The sequence below is a fragment of the Lipotes vexillifer genome, unplaced genomic scaffold (assembly GCF_000442215.2).
Source record: "Lipotes vexillifer unplaced genomic scaffold, Lipotes_vexillifer_v1.1 scaffold827, whole genome shotgun sequence".
Classification (NCBI taxonomy): Eukaryota; Metazoa; Chordata; class Mammalia; order Artiodactyla; family Lipotidae; genus Lipotes; species Lipotes vexillifer.
The window spans coordinates 349,226-367,723 of NW_006773114.1; the positions used below are offsets into that span (position 1 = coordinate 349,226).

General features: G+C 38.7%; 1 protein-coding gene across 1 annotated transcript in view; it reads left to right on the forward strand.

Annotated features, from left to right (window-relative positions):
* Positions 1-18,498, forward strand: part of CDH8 (cadherin 8) — a 367,872-nt gene that overhangs the window by 223,290 nt on the left and 126,084 nt on the right. The gene's annotated exons all lie outside the window — the stretch shown is intronic.

Here is an 18,498-nt window from a genome sequence, read left to right on the forward strand (position 1 = left end):
GCCCGGGGCATGACCCCGTGTCCCCTGCATCGGCAGGCGGACTCTCAGCCACTGCGCCACCAGGGAAGCCCTGAAATTATCTTTTTATCACTTTATGGGCATTTCTGATAGGTCAGCATGTTTGGATCGGTGCCTTTTAGACAAAACCTTTCTCTGCCATTTCAAAGATAACTTTTGTTTATACTTTCCCTGCTCAAAATTTTTCCCAGGATGAGAAATATAATCCTTTGTTAAAGTTTTTCTTCCTTTCTTTAGAAATAAGGCTCAGTTCTGGGTTTTTCCTGTTGTTGAACTGTGTACATCTTTTCTCTGTGCCAGTCACCCAAATGACAGTAGATGCTCGAGCTAAATAGCTTTCTTCTGAAAGAACACTGAAAATCTATAACTTGTCCACTGGTCTCCAAGGGTGAAGTGTTAGTTAATGATGTGTTTGAGTGTGGATTTCAAATATTGCTTTAGAAATGTTTGTTGAAAAAGAGAGAGAAAACTAGACAGAAGAATACAGTTTTAAAGAATTGTCCAGTTAATTTATGAGTTAGATGTCAGCTTATATCCAAGTCATTCAATTTCTAAGTTACAGGGACCTACGGCAGATATCTTTCTAATTACTTTATTCAGGGAAACTCTAGACAAGTGAGCTTTATGAAAGCTTTACTTATTTACTTCTTTTTTCTGTATTAAACTCCCAATACTCCCAAGGGTGCTGAAATTACGAGGCTGTAGGTAAAACCCAGCAGAATAATCAGTGCCCCAAGTAATTTGAGTTTGGGCAAAAACAGAATTATTTTCAGGTCCGGAAAAGTTGTTTTTAACACAAGTCATTTCTAAATTCAGGATAGTAGAGTGTATCTCATAAGGATATAAAAAAAAACAATCCTTTCTTCAGAAGAGCTCAACCTCTAAGAAGGGGATTTGAGGAATGGTCAGTGGCCCATTCTCTGTTGTAAAAGAACTCAACAAGTTGTGGACACACAGAATGGCCTCTATTTGGCTAAGAAAATCATATCTATCAAAGGGACAAGTATTGAATCCAAGGGCAGGAAGTATCCAGAAAAATAAATTTACATGGGCATCCATTGTTTGACTAAATACTGAAGTTGTCAAATGGCTTTATACTGAAATTCTAATATAAATAGAGACAGTGGTACTTGTTGAATGAATGAATCTGCCCCGTTTTCCATTGTTACTCCATTTCTTCTGAAAGAACACAGAACAGAGCAATTGCCACTTTCTTCACATCTTCAAGCAAAGGAGAGAATATAAAGAAAGTAAACAAGATTGGTCTAACTGAGAGACCAGCCATGGGGTCAGTTTAGCATTTGACTTGTCAAGATTTCTACTCTTGTCAGCAAAGAACCCATAGGGAGCCAGGAGCATGCCAAGCTGAGGACCCTCAGGGCAAATGGGGATTCAGATATCAGGGCAATCCCATGTACACCCCAAACATGGGCTCTATAGTACCGGTGGGAACAGACTTCCTGTGCAGAAGCATGTTCTTCATCAGCTGGAGATGAAGTTTGAGTAACTTTTGATACCAATACTAACCTCAAATTGGTTAGAAGTGGGTAAACATCCAGGTTCATATCTCCCCACTTGTTTTTGCTCATTTTATAATCTATCCATTGACTGATGTAAAAATGGAGATATACTGATAATCATTCCAGCTCATAGGGAATCAGTGATGATTATCAGTGTAGTTGATTGTTGTTTTTATTGCTATTGTTATTTTTTATAATTGTCAGTGGCATAAAAGGCAGGTGAAGAAGAAGCTTGAGGCTGCTTAGCAACAACTGCCCAACTTGGAAGCATTTTGTTTCCAGGCGAGCTAAAGGGGGTCTGGGGCTGTGTTACCAGGAAGAGATGGACAGATAAAGTACCGCTTGATGACACAGGCATACTCTAGCTCTGATAGATGTCAGGCAAGTGCTAGTTGCTTGGCATATATGGTTTCACCCAAAGAAGGGGCGATTAGTATTTCAAATCATTTACAACAGGGTTTTGATGCATTATTCAGAAAGTGAGCCCCACAACGTTCTGACTGGAGATGGACTGGCTCCATAGGAATGAATCTAGAATGTAAGAATCACCAGCTGTATTTTTCAGTATCTGTTCTGCATTTTTGCAGTTGTCCCTCCCCCAACCCCTGTCCCCCAACTGGGTTATGGAGAGCAGCTTCCCTCTATCGATGCACAATTGGTTAATTTGTGTAGAAAGTTAAATTTCCTGACTAGCCAGAGCAGTGCATAGTTCCTTATAAGTCTAGCAGACAGACAGAGCCATTTAACCTTTTTAAACAGAACTAGAGGACACAGATATTCAGGGAACTATCAAGTAACAAATAACAAAGCATGATTTTCTCTTTAGGGCTGTTGTATTTTATATGCTAACAAGAATGTACGCATCTTTTAGGGGAATGTTTACCTTGCCATCCAGCAAGAAACAGGCATTTATTGTGGCATCTGCCATGTTAAAACATGCAGTCATTAATTGGTTGGTCAACTTCCTCTAAGACTCAGCTTCTTTTGAGAGCACATTGTCAAGCTGAAAATATCATGTATATTAAAATTCTTAAAACTAAACCTATTTCTACGTGTATAAACATATCTGTATCTATATCTATGTCTGTATAATCCCATCAGGGCAAACAGACAGTGACACAGAGGCAAACTTCATGGTCTTACCGTCTCCCTTCCAGGAACATTAATTAAGCATGTGCTACTTTCTTCAGTACCGTATGCCTCTCAGTAATACAGAATACGATTGGGTAAATTATTTACAAGATGCCATATCTTGAAACTACAGCAGACTACATTTCAAATCCTGTCACTCCTACTTTCCAGTCAGACAGCTGGTCTCTTGGAATTCTGTGAGACTCAGCCTCCTCATCTGTATTTTGGGATAATATCATCTTTGGAGCTATTAACACTACCAACTAATAAAGCTACCATAAATTTCATATCTTAAATGCAAATTAAGAACCTAGTACTCATTTCATCTTGCAATAAACCTTTCTCTGCTCCAAATAAATAAACAAATAAAAATAATAAAATAAAATAAAAATAAAATCCTAGTACTCATTTTAGCAGAGATCCTTCTACTCAAGGTTGCTGATGGTGCAGAATTACCTGTTATTTTTTTATTTAACAGTTACATGCTAAATAGTCTAATTAACATCATTTAGTCTAATTTGCCCTTGCTACTGTGATGAATATTGTTACTAGTGAGTGCTTACTATGTGGCAGGGTTGTGCTAAATGTATTCAGTTCATTTCCTAACACCTTTATGAGATAATATGTGTACTCACTTAACAGATGAGAAAACCGAGGATGAAAAGACTAACTTGCCCACTGTCATACAAATAGTCAAGAATGGAACTGTGGTGCATACTTTTTTTTTTTTTTTTTTTTTTTTTTTTTTGTAACAACTGGATTCTGAAATTGACTCAGGTCTTTTCCCTATGATCTCTGTGACTCAAACTGTGTCTCTACGTATTGTGATGGCTTGGCAGGACCAATTTTTTTTCTCAAAATCTTTTTATGTGTTTGTTTATTTTTAATTATATAATTTTCAGGTGTACAGCATTATAGTTCAACATCTGCATACACTACAGAGAGAGTACCACCACAAGTCTAGTCACCATCCATCACCATACAGCAGATCCCCTTCATCCATTTCACCTCCTCAACCCTGTTCCCTTCTTGGTAGCTACTAATCTATTCTCTGTATTTATGAATTTGTTTTTATTTTATTTTGTTTGTTCATTAGTTTGTCTCAGATGACACATATGAGTAAAATCATACAGTATTTGTCTTTCTCTGACTTATTTCACTAATCATAATACCTTCACGGTCTGTCTGTTTTCACAAATGGCAGGATTTCATTCTTTTTTTATGACTAATATTCCATTGTGTATATGCACATGTTTGTGTGGCATCTTCTTTACCCATTCATCCGTAGATGGACGCTTAGGTTGTTTCCATATCTTGGCTATTATAAGCAAGACTGCATTGAATTAGCAGGACCGATTTAATTGAAACAATAAACTATTCGTTCTCTAAATGGTCTCATTCAGTCCAGGATGCATACCAGGAAAAAGGAGCATACATATATCAGGTCTGTGGAATTAACCAGAGTATGGGTGGAGTGTTGCTTTCTCATCAGTCTAGCCCCTTTGTATGGGTTTGTTACTATCGGTTGTGAACCAAATTGTGATTAGGGAGGTAAAGGGAAAAGCAACGTTATTGTTATTTGATGAATCAGACATTGTGCTAAGTTTCTATTATGTATCAGTTCACTTAATTCTCACAAAAGACACCTATGAAGTAGTCAGTATGATTCCAGCGTTATGGAGACTGAGGCTCTGAAAAGATGCTTCCTGTGCATGTTGACATAGCAAGGGGTGTGGGGCCAGGGTTTAAACGCGGGTTTCTTCTTACCACTGATGACTATGTCTGTGCATGCTTTGCTATGTTCTGGTATTTTGCATGAGGTGTGTAGGATGATGACAGCTAATGTTTACTGAGTCGGTACTTTGTGATAGACACTCTGAAATCGCATTTGAGGGAGCAAATTGTTTATCCTTAAGGTAAAACTTCCTAGCACAGAGTAGGTGTTAAATACAGGTCAGTGCTTTCATGTAAACCTGCTACGGCTCATTTTTTTCCTCTCAATAAAGTCATGTCAAGTGTATATTTGATTTTCACCATGGCTTTGAGTGGCACGTGACTGTTTTTTTAGATAGTTGCTTCCTATTTATTTTTTGCAAAGCATTCTCCGTGAGTAAGACTACATGAGCTGCTTAAATTAAAAGTGGGAATGATGGCCGTTCAGCACGTGAAGCAGGCTGACACATGACCATGGCGGCCACAGTGCTCTGTTGCCCTAATTCCTCTCTTGAATGTAAGTGCCCACTCAACACAAGACACTGCTTTTTTTTTTTTCCGACTTGTATTCTGGCATTTTTATAATTCGTCTCAGTTACCAGGCTTGCTTTTAATGAGCGCTTTTCCTGAAAACACTTCTTATAGTCCTGATGTCCAATGATGCTACAGTGAAAATGTTTCATACTGTAGAAAAGCTGGCAATTGTTTGGCAAATAAACTGTGTATCGATTGACTCTCTCCTCAGTCTTGCAATAATCCCCCAGAGACTTTGTCTTTTTGTTGTTGTTGTTTTAAATTATGATAAGAACACTTTACATGAGATCTACCCTTTTAACAGATTTTTAAGTGTACAGCACAGTACTGTTAACTGCAAGCACAATGTTATACAGCACATCCCTAAAACTTATTTGTCTTGCGTAACTGAAATGTTATAGCCATTGATTAGCAACTTCTCATTCCTCCCTTCTCCCAGCCCCTGGCAACCACCATTCTATGCTTCCATGGCTGACTATTTTAGATACCTCATATAAGTGGAATCATGCTATAATATCCTTCTGTGACTGGTTTCTTGTACTTAGCAAAATGTCCTCCAGGCTCATCAATGTTGCCACACATTACAGAATTTTCTTCTTTTTAAGGCTGAATAATACTCCATTCTGTCTATACACCACATTTTCTTTATCCACTCATCTGTTGATGGACATTTAGGTTGTTTCCACATCTTGGCTATTGTGAATAATGCTGCAGTGAATGTAGGAGTGCTAATATGATTTCAGTTAGTTTGAATAAATGCCCTGAAGTGAGATTGCTGAATTATATGGTAGTTCTATTTTAATTTTTTAGGAACTTTCATACTGTTTTCCGTAGCTGCTGCACCACTTTGCATTCCTACCAACAGCGTACAAGGGTCTAGTACACGGACTAAGTCTTTTTAAAACAATTAAAACTTGGTCACTTAGTTCCTGCGCACTCTTAGCCAGTTAAAATTTGACTGTCTCCCAATTCAACAGTACCAGCTTTTCCAAGTCATTTCCCCAAAACACTCACTGTACTGCTAATTCAGCTAATAGTGATTAATATTAAGTCATATATTCATTTAGTCACATGGCCATTCATTCACATTACTATATATATATATATATATATATATATATATATATATATATATATATATTTAAAACGTGTTATATATACTATATATTATATTCTATGGCACATATGACTTGTCTATATCCATATCTATATATTTATATCTATATCTATATTTATCTAATCTATGGTTTCCTAAGGAATTTCTATAAAGACAGATCCTCTGCCCTCATGGACCTTGTTATATAGTAAGGAGGCTAATTAAATAGCCATGTTAAATTCAAGTCTTTCACATATATCTAACTAACCTTTAAGACTATCTGAAAATGATAAGACTAGATTATGGAACTTAAGGGTCACATAGAGGAAGAGGTCTCCTAGTTGTCTAAGGAATTGCAATAGAAGCAACCACAGATATCCAGTGATGTTAAAGTGGAAATATCTCACACTCTAGAGAACCTGGTATTAATCTGGAGGGTGGACTGTATGTATATAATTTTCTCTCATTTTTTTATTCCCTCCCTCCCTCCTCCTTCTCTCTCACTATAAAGAGAAGCTTTGGGTAGAAAAAAGACTCCTTTTTTCCCTTAAAGGAATAATAAATAATATGTGATGCAGGGACTTTAGAATTCTGGGACTAGCAGAACTCAGATAATATTATTTATTAAAGCAGTTAGAGCAACCAGTAGAGCAATTAGAGGCAAAAGTTGAAAACTTGTAGACGGAATGTTTGATACTCGAAGTGCATGGGAGAAAATGTTAAAATGGTTTCTTTAGGCATAATAACAAAAGCTAGAATGAAATGAAAGTGTGAGAAAGAAACAGTTGGAGTTCAGTGAAATATATAACTGATGCATAACTAAGGGCTTTATTTCATTATTAGTGGCTCTAAACAGCATCTTTCCTTACAGTTGGCTCAACATTGTATCTTCCTATAAATTTGCCACAGCAAAATAGTTTTTATAATATAAAAGTGCATTTATTCCTGTTAAATTTGGAAACTAGAATATACACTGCCCTTCTCCAAGAGCAGCATCTCCCTAACTGGGCTCTAAGGAACATCACTGGGATTAAAGACAGGGCAGCCAGATCAATTTGAACTCATGTTTCTTTGCACCAGGATTTCATAGATGAGCTACTTGGCTCAGGGGCTTTGCACTCTTTAAGAAGGAGAGATTTAGTCTTTGAACATTCTGTAATTTTTCAGAGAATCTGAAACATTTGATGTAAAGGACATTCAGGCTTCTGTGCTGGTCTCTACTCTAGATTCTAATGCATCAAGCATTGCAGAGCATTGCAAACATCATGACACTTATTCCTATTTGTGTAGTAGAATATACGTTGCCCCCTTTTCCTTTCCATAGAACCTACTTAAGGGAGGACCCATGACTAGTGAATACTTTAAGTCTATTGCATGAGGCCAGAAGTCAGCAAACTATAGCCTGTGTGCAGAATCTGGCCTCCCACATTTTTTAAAAATAAAGTTTTATTGGAACACAGCCACTCTGCATTGGAATAGTTGTGACAGAGACAGTATGACCTGCAAAGCCTAAGATATTTACTTTACCAAAGAGTTTGTCATCTCCTACAATAAACTGTTAAGAGCTTGGATTTTCATCAGTAATTTGAATAGTTGGTTCTCACATAATTCCAGGATCTTATTCTATCTTGCAAACTCCCTAAAGGTAAGATTTTAAAAATAGTTTTTAAACTTGTAGTCAAAGAAATTCTTTTATTAGAATCCAGCTGTATATGATGGGGTTGATGTCCCCCACGCTTGCCTTAGAACCCTTGGGACGTTAGTTCTCATGGGGCACCTGACAGTGTGCACTTAACGTTGAGTCAGCCAGAAAAATCTGGCTTCATTTAGTGTAGCTTTAGGGAAATTCACCATAACTACCATACACACTGTGAAAGGACATCCTGAAAATGACTGAGATGCTTACTCTCTTGGACTGGGGAATATATTTGTTTCTTGCATGGATTTCTCATAATACCCTATTTTTCTACCTGCCCTTTCCGTTCTCCAGGCCTCAGTGATGACTATGATACAGGGTTTTTAGAACTGAGGCTGGTGATTGCCTTAGCCAGACTCTGGCCTCTGCAGTTCAATGCCTTGGCAAAACCTCTGACTTGCACAGCAGCATTTCTCTCTCTGAAAGCATGAAGTGGCATGAAATAGAATTTCACTTGGAACAGACTTGCTGGAGTATGTTCAACAAACTCTAACATGCATTCTCCAATACAAGAGTAGATTTTTTTTTTTTTTTTTTTTGCGGTCCGCAGGCCTCTCTCTGTTGTGGCCTCTCTCCTTGTGGAGCACAGGCTCCAGACGCGCAGGCTCAGTGGCCATGGCTCACGGGCCCAGCCACTCCGCGGCATGTGGGATCTTCCCAGACCAGGGCACGAACCTGTGTCCCCTGCATCGGCAGGCGGACTCTCAACCACTGCGCCACCAGGGAAGCCCAAGAGTAGATATTTAATGAGTAATACTGGAAATTTTTTGTGGATCTTCAGTCATGCCTATTTAGTGTTTTAGCACAGTGCCCTTCACATATGTCTCATTTACACTGTATTATAGGAACTCTATGAATTACCTGTATTCTTATCCCCATTAAACACATTGGTTGCAGCTTGTTTTCCTGGGAAGTAGATAGAGTTTGAAGTGCAAGCTATTTGTTAGAGGGCAGCACCTGTGACTGGAAGGGGACAGAAGCAGGCAGACTTAGGGAACAGTAAAACTGCAGTGCGATCCCAGCAAAGCCTTGGCCCAACCCAGTGGGATGAGTATTGATCATCAGAGGAGTCCTGTGTCCTGCCAGAATGGTAGGACCTTTATCCCTCTGCTGGCTTAATCTCCAGCTAACTCCTGGAGAGGACAATTTCTGCAAAAGAGGCAGATGCTAACGACCTGCTATCTAGATGGTCTCCCCTGCCCGCTCTTCATACAGCTCTGGCATCCTTCCTTAAAGGGACATCTGCCCCGAGTATGTCCATCATGGATAAGTGCACAGAACCTCTTTACTGGTGGAGTAATTTGCCCAACTTCACGCTGCTAGTCATCTAGCTCCAAACCCACGTTACCTCCAAACTACAGTGTCTTCTCTTAGGCAAATATATATTTGTTCTACATTTTTAGATGCAAATCCTAGAGCGACAAATTGATTTAGCTGAAATGTTAACCAGTGTGGTATGGTAAACCTGACTAACAATAATCAAAAATTATCAAACTGATGAGAAACTCTGGTCTGAAGTGCAGGAGGAGAGGCCTCTGAATGCAGTCCCCCTATGAGCAAGTGGAGGTAGACTGAGCACAGAGAAAAAGAAAAAAAGTTGGAAGAATCTTGAAGTCATAAACCTGGGGCTCAGATATAAATCTGATGGAAGCCATAACTTGGGTCTCAGACGCTGGCCAAACCCCCCAATGCTGCGTCCTGGAGCAGAGAAGGCTAGCGCCCAGCACCCCACATGACTCAGACCCAACGCCTGGCCCTCAGGTGACTGCACCTGACTGGGAAGCCCCTGACAGGAGGCCACCCCTCAGGCGTCTCCGGGACCCAAGGAGAGGAGCCCCCAACAGGATGCCCGGCCCTCAGGCAACTCCATGACAGGATGGCTGCCCAAACTATGTGGCTGACAGGGTCCTGGTGCTCGGGCCTGGTGTCAGGCCTGAACCTCTGAGGTGGGAGAGCCAAGTTCAGGACACTGGACCACCAGAGACCACCGAGACCCATGTAATATCAATCGGCAAGAGCTCTCCCAGCGTTCTCCATCTCAATACTAAGACCCAGCTCCACCCAACAGCCACCAAGCTCCAGTGTTGGATGCCCCATGCCAAACAACTAGCAAGACAGGAACACAACCCCACACTTCAGCAGAGATGCAGCCTAAAATCATACTAAGTTCACAGACATCCCGAAACACAACACTGGATGCAGCCCTGCCCACCAAAAAGACAAGATCCAGCCCCACCCACCAGAACACAGACACCAGTGCCCTCCACCAGGAAATCTACACAAGCCACTGAACCAACCTTACCCACTGGGGGCAGACACCAAAAACAACGGGAACCATGAACGTGCAGCCTGAGAAAATGAGACCCCAAACACAGTAAGTTAAGCAAAATGGGAAGACAGAAAAATAAGCAACAAATGAAGAAGCAAGGTAAAAACCCACCAGACCAAATAAATGAAGAGGAAATAGGCAGTCTACCTGAAAAAGAATTCATAGTAATGATAGTAAAGATGATCCAAAATCTTGGAAATAGAATGAAGAAAATACAAGAAACATTTAACAAGGACCTAGAAGAAGTAAAGAGCAAACTAACAAGGATGAACAACACAATAAATGAAATGAAAAACTATCTAGAAGGAATCAATAGCAGAATAAATGAGGAAGGAGAACGGATAAGTGACCTGGAAGACAAAATAGTGGAAATAGCTACCGCAGAGCAGAATAAAGAAAATTTTAAGAATGAGAAGAATTGAGGACAGTCTCAGAGACTTCTGGTACAACATTAAATGCACCAACACTCAAATTATAGGGGTCCCAGAAGAAAAAGAGAAAAAGAAAGGGTCTGAGAAAACATTTGAAGAGATTCTAGTTGAAAGCTTCCCTAACATTGGAAAGGAAATAGTCAGTCAAGTCCAGGAAGAGCAGAGAGTCCCATACAGGACAAATATGAGGAGAAGAACATCAAGGCACATATTAATCAAGCTATCAGAAATTAAATAAAAAGAAAAAAATATTAAAAGCAGCAAGGGAAAAGCAACAAATGATATACAAGGGGACCCCCATAAGGCTAATAGCTGATCTTTCAGCAGAAACTCTGCAAGCCAGAAGGGAGTGGCAGGACATATTTAAGTGGTGAAAGGGAAAAACCTACAAGCAAGCTTACTCTACCCAGCAAGGATCTCATTCAGATTCTATGGAGCAATTAAAACCTTCACAGACAAGCAAAAGTTAAGAGAATTCAGCACCACCAAACCACCTTTACAACAAATGCTAAAGGAACATCTTTGGGCACGAAACACAAGAGAAGGAAAAGACCTACAAAAACAAACCCAAAACAATTAAGAAAATGGTAATAGGAACATACATATCGATAATTACCTTAAATGTAAAAGGATTAAATGCTCCAACCAAAAGACATAGACTGGCTAAATAGATACAAAAACAAGACCATATATATGCTGTCTACAAGAGACCCATTTCAGACCTAGCGACACATACAGACTGAAAAATGGAAAATGATATTCCATGCAAATGGAAATCAAAAGAAGGCTGGAGTAGCAATTCTCGTATCAGACAAAATAGACTTTAAAATAAAGACTATTACAAGAGACAAAGAAGGACACTACATAATGATCATGGGATCAATCCAAGAAAAAGATACAACAATTGTAAATATTTATGCACACAGCATAGGAGAACCTCACTACATAAGGCAAATGCTAACAGCCATAAAAGGGGAAATCAACAGTAACACAAAATAGTAGGGGACTTTAAGACCCCACTTTCACCAACGGACAGATCATCCAAAATGAAAATAAATAAGGAAACACAAGCTTTAAATGACACATTAGACAAGATGGACTTAATTCATATTTATAGGACACTACATCCAAAAACAACAGAATACACTTTCTTCTCACCTGATCATGGAACATTCTCCAGGATCATATCTTGGTTCACAAATTAAGCCTTGGTAAATATAAGAAAACTGAAATTGTATAAAGTATCTTTTCTGAACACAATGCTATGAGACTAGATAGCAATTACGGGGAAAAAAAACTTAAAAAAAAAAAAACGGAGGCTAAACAATATGCTACTAAATAACCAAGATATCAAACAGGAAATCAAAAAATACCTAGAAACAGGGCTTCCCTGGTGGCGCAGTGGTTGAGAGTCTGCCTGCCGATGCAGGGGACACGGGTTCGTGCCCCAGTCCAGGAAGATCCCACATGCCGTGGAGCGGCTAGGCCCGTGTGCCATGGCCGCTGAGCCTGCGCGTCCAGAGCCTGTGCTCCGCAACGGGAGAGGCCATAACAGTGAGAGGCCCGCGCACTGCAAAAGCCAAAAAAAAACCTAGAAACAAATGACAATGAAAACACGATAACCCAAAACCTATGGGGTGCAGCAAAAGCAGTTCTAAGAGGGAAGTTTATAGCAATACAATCCTACCTCAAGAAACAAGAAAAATCTCAAATGAACAAACTAATCTTACACTTAAAACAATTAGAGGGCTTCCCTGGTGGCGCAGTGGTTGAGAATCTGCCTGCCGATGCCGGGGACGCGGGTTTGTGTCCCGGTCTGGGAGGATCCCACATGCCACAGAGCAGCTGGGCCCATGAGCCGTGGCCACTGGGCCTGCGCGTCTGGAGCCTGTGCTCCGCAGCGGGAGAGGCCACAGCAGTGAGAGGCCCGCCTAACGCAAAAAAAAAAAAAAAAAAAAAGAAGAAGAAAAAAAAATTAGAGAAAGAAGAACCGAAAAAACCCAAAGTTAGCAAAAGGAAAGAAATCATAAAGATCAGGACAGAAATAAATGAAAAGGAAATGAAGAAAACAATAGCAAAGATCAAGAAAACGAAAACCTGGTTCTTTGAGAAGGTAAACAAAATTGATAAACCATTAGCCAGACTGATCAAGAAAAACAAGGAGAAGACTCAAATTAACAGAATTAGAAATGAAAAAGGAGAAGTAACAACTCACCCAGCAGAAATACGAAGAATCAAAAGGGCTTACTACAAGCAACTATATGCCAATAAAATGGACAACCTGGAAGAAATGGACAAATTCTTAGAAAAGCGCAGCCTTCGGAAACTGAACCCGGAAGAAATAGAAAATATACATAGACCAATCACAAGCACTGAAATTCAAACAGTGATTAAAAATCTTCCAACAAACAAAAGCCCAGGACCAGATCGCTTCACAGGCGAATTCTTTCAAACATTTAGAGAAGAGCTAACACCTATCCTTCTCAAACTCTTCCAAAATATAGCAGAGGGAGGAACACTCCCCAACTCATTCTACGAGGCCACCATCACCTTGATACCAAAACCAGTCAAAGATGTCACAAAAAAAGAAAACTACAGACCAATATCACTGATGAACATAGATGCAAAAATCCTAAACAAAATACTAGCAAACGGAATCCAACAGCACATTGAAAGGATCATACACCATGATCAAGTGGGGTTTATCCCAGGAATGCAAGGATTCGTCAGTATACGCAAAACAATCAATGTGAATCACTGTATTAACAAATTGACGGATAAAAACCATATGATCATCTCAATAGATGCAGCAGAATCTTTTGACAGAATTCAGCACCCATTTATAATAAAAACTCCAGAAAGTAGGCATAGAGGGAACTTACCTCAACATAATACAGGCCACATATGACAAACCCACAGCCAACATCATTCTCAATTGTGAAAAGCTGAAGCAGGATCAAAACAAGGATGCCTTCTGTTACCACTGTTATTCAACATAGTTTTGGAAGTTTTAGCCACAGCAATCAGAGAAGAAAAAGAAATAAAAGGAATCCAAATTGGAAAAGAAGAAGTAAAGCTGTCACTGTTTGCAGATGACACTATACACAGAGAATCCTAAAGATGCTACCAGAAAACTACTAGAGCTAATCAATGAATTTGGCAAAGTAGCAGGATATAAAATTAATGCACAGAAATCTGTTTCATTCCTATACATTAATGATTAAAAATCTGAAGGAGAGATTAAGGAAACATTCCCATTTACCATTGCAACAAAGAATAAAACACCTAGGAATAAACCTACCTAAGGAGGTAAAAGACCTGAACTCAGAAAACTGTAAGCCACTGATGAAAGAAATTAAAGATGATACAAACAGATGGAGAGATATACCATGTTCTTGGATTGGAAGAATCAACATTGTGAAAATGACTCTACTACCCAAAGCAATCTACAGATTCAATGCAATCCCTATCAAACTACCACTGGCATTTTTCACAGAACTAGAACAAAAAATTTCACAATTTGTATGGAAACACAAAAGACCCCGAATACCCAAAGCAATCTTGAGAACAAAAAATGGAGCTGGAGGAATCAGGCTCCCAGACTTCAGAATATACTACAAAGCTACAGTAATCAAGACAGTATGGTACTGGCACAAAAACAGAAATATAGATCAATGGAACAGGATAGAAAGACCAGAGGTAAACCCACACACATATGGTCACCTTATCTTTGATAAAGGAGGCAAGAATATACAATGGAGAAAAGACAGCCTCTTCAATAAGTGGTGCTGGGAAAACTGGAGAGCTACATGTAAAAGAAAGAAATTAGAATACTTCCTAACACCATACACAAAAATAAGCTCAAAATGGATTAAAGACCTAAATGGAAGGCCAGACACTATAAAACTCTTACAGGTAAACATCGGAAGAACACTCTTTGACATAAATCACAGCAAGATCCTTTTTGACCCACCTCCTAGAGAAATGGAAATAAAAACAAAAATAAACAAATGGGACCTAAGGAAACTTCAAAGCTTTTGCACAGCAAAGGAAACCATAAACAAGACCAAAAGACAACCCTCAGAATGGGAGAAAATATTTGCAAATGAAGCAACTGACAAAGGATTAATCTCCCAAATATATAAACTGCTCATGCAGCTCAGTATCAAAAAAACAAACAACCCAATTCAAAAATGGGCAGAAGACCTAAATAGACATTTCTTCAAAGAAGATATACAGATTGCCAACAAACACATGAAAGGATACTCAACATCACTAATCCTCAGAGAAGTGCAAATCAAAACTACAATGAGGTATCATTTCACACTGGTCAGAACGGCCATCATCAAAAAATTTACAAACCACAAATGCTGGAGAGGGTGTGGAGTAAAGGGAATCCTCTTGCACTGTTGGTGGGAATTAAATTGAAACAGCCACTATGGAGAACACTATGGAGGTTTCTTAAAAACTAATAATAGAACTACCGTATGACCCAGCAATCCCACTACTGGGCATATACCCTGAAAAAACCATAATTCAAAAAGAGTCATGTACCACAGTGTTCATTGCAGCTCTGTTTACAATACCAAGACATGGAAGCAACCTAGGTGTCCATCGACAGATGAATGGATACAGAAGATGTGGCACATATATACAATGGAATATTACTCAGCCATAAAAAGAAACGAAATTGAGTTATTTGTAGTGAGGTGGATGGACCTAGAGTCTGTCATACAGTGTGGAGTACGTCAGAAAGAAAAAAAGAAATACCATATGGTGACACATATATATGGAGCCTAGGGGAAAAAAAAGGTTCTGATGAACCTAGGGGCAGGACAGGAATAAAGATGCAGAAGTATAGAATGGACTTGAGGACACAGGGAGGGGGAAGGGTAAGCTGGGACGAAGTGAGATAGTGGCATTGACATATATACGCTACCAAATGTAAAATAGATAGCTAGTGGGAAGCAGCTGCATAGCACAGGGAGATGAGCTCAGTGCTTTGTGACCACTTAGAGGGTTGGGATAGGGATGGTGGGAGGGAGACACAAGAGGGAGGTGATATGGGGATATATGTATACATATAGCTGATTTTCTCTGGTATACAGCAGAAACTAACACAACATGGTAAAGCAATTATACTCCAATAAAGATGTTAAAAATAATTATCACAGTGCATGTACTGATCAACTATTTTAAAACAAGTGATCTAAGATGGAAAAGTAGCATAAGAAGCTTGAAAGAGGGAAAAAAGGGCTGATCTGGGATTTTAAAAGTTTTTATTTATTTATTTCTGATTGGTGAAGTCTCTGTTCCCTCTAGGGTACAAAACTTAATAATAATGTTTATATTCCGAGAGAAACAAAGCTGATTGTATAGGCTGAGCAGTGTTATCTAACATTATTACACTCATAAGGCAAAATAAATCCCCTATTTTGCATCCCAACAAAGGGAGATTGATACTCTTGTCTTATGTTCAAATATTTATGGGAGTCATTTCAACCAAACCTTTATTTTTTCCTTATATTTCTACATTCTGATTTGACACAATATGTTATACAACCTTGCTTTTGATAAAGGACAATCAGATTTGACTTAGTGTTGCAGAAGAAAACAAAATATTGCATATTTAAGAAGAGAATGTGTTAAAAATGGAGAAGTGCCATTTCCATCCATCTATCAAACGTTTATTAGCTCTCTCCTGTGTGTCTGAAGTCAGTTTGCTGGGGAATGGAATAGGCTTAGTTGAAGTTCCTAAAAAATGGGCCTCAGGATCCAAGTCAAGTTTGGGGTGGTCACCTTAAATACTTTTGTCCCCCTAGAAAGATTACATCTGGTTGAATAGTGAAATGGTGTGCTTGTGTTATTTCTCTTGTGATAGACAAGCAAACAAACTATTTCAATATAAATGCATTTCTAGTACTTAAGAGTTAACAGGCCACATCTTGTTTATCTCTTAATTCCCAGCACTTACCATATGTCTTTTGCATTTACTGAGCCTGAATGTCCAATTAAAATTTCTAAGTGTATATAACTTTTGACATTTTCAAAAAACCTGCTTCAATATAGCTGTGCACTACTCTTTTATTATTTCTTCGTGTGCATGTTTTCTGTAAACACTTATTTTTCCATATAATAAATGGTTTTGACAAAAATGGGACAAACGTATAATCAAATACCACCTTTCTGATAGCTATTCAAGAAGCTATTCTTGACTAAGAATTTATTAAGTGTCAGATACTGTGGCCAGGATATTATACTTATTATCTCACTAACTTAATGACTGGGGAAAAATGTATATTATCTTCATTTTACAACTACAAACACTGAGAGTCATGACATTTTATGTGGGCTACACAAGTAATTTAAAGAGAGGATTAACTAAGAAATTAACATACAGGGCTTAGCAGAGAGGCTGCAAATCAGGAAGGCCACAATAAATACATTGAATATATTATTAAATCTTAATTCTGCATGTGGTCCTATGGCCCATACTGCTACACAATGATTTGTTTTTCTGTCTCACACCATCTCTGTTTTATTGTCCATGTAGCATTCAACTTTGAATGTCCTTTCTTATAGAGAAAAGTCATTATTGGCATGATTGACAGCCCCCAAAAGATATCTAAGGCATTTAAAGGATACTCTGCACTGCTAGATTTCCCCTGACATCCTTAAGTCACTGTGAGCCTACAGAGATTCATGGGAGTTGGTTGGGATTCCTGTCACTTGAGGGTGAACAGTGAGGGTCAAGGTCATCATGGGTGTAAAAGAGTTTATCCTCATAACTCCTAATCTCCCATCATAAAAAGCACACACCAGAGAGAAATATCACATAGCTCCTGTAAATTCCAGATTACGTTTCTGGAAAGAAATATTTAATTATAGTTTGCTAATCTTTATGTGAAGTTTTTGACCAGTTTGGTGTATTTGGTGATTAATTAGATAAATATGGTTAAAAGAAGACAAAAGAGAATCGATGTGTCTAATTTGAAAGCAATGTAGATTAATAGAAGAGGTTATGAGCCTTCCATAAGGGTGTTTCTTCAAGATTCCTTAATGTCCTTTACTTCCCACATCCAAATAATAACCATGTGCTGTTTATTTTAGTTCCTAAGCTCGAACACCATCATCTCTCATGTGAGCAGTTACAAACAGCCCCATTTTCCCATCTCCTGTCATTTGATATCCACACAGGTGCCAAAGTGACCTCTAACTCAGTTTAGATCTCTGCTGATACAGTAGCCACTAGCCACATGTGGCTCTTTGAATGCAAATAAAATGAATTTAAATTAAATACAATAACAGTTTCAATCCCTCAATCACACTAGCTAGATTTCAAGGGCTAAATAGTCACATAGAGCTAGTGGTTACCATCTTAGACAGCAAAGAGCACATTTCTACATCACAGAAAGTTCTATGGAATCTGGCTGTGGTTTAGGTCATACCACTCTCCTGCTATATTTTTTTCAAGTGGCTTCCCATCTCCTCCAAGTGAAAAATGAATTCCTCAGCACAGTTTCCAAGGTCCTTCCTGATGTACTCCTTGATGCTCTCCCTCCACTGAATCTTGAACTTCAACAATACTATCCTTTGTTAAAGTCTTCAAACATACTGAATATCTTCCTAACTCAGACTTTTCATATTTGCTGTTTCTTTTGATAGTCATATTTTAATAATATTCTATACATCTCATCCCTTTTCTTTTCTTCTTCATGAATACATCACTGTAAACTTTACAAAATCTTACTTTCTTTCATTGTCTTTCTCCAGATATAGACTCAGTTACATGAGAGCAGGCAAGGCCATGTCTGTCTTGGCAACTAACACAATGCCTTGTACATGAGAGATATTCAATAAAGAGTGAAGGAAAGAAGGATGGAAGAGACAAAATGAAAGAAAGGATGGGGAAGAAATGATAGGTTGCTTATCTGTCAGAACTTTGCTCTCACCACACCTAGTCTGGTCCTTTAATTGTCTAGTTTCCTAAACAAACCCAAACTCAAGATTTTCTCCATGCATTTCTTCCT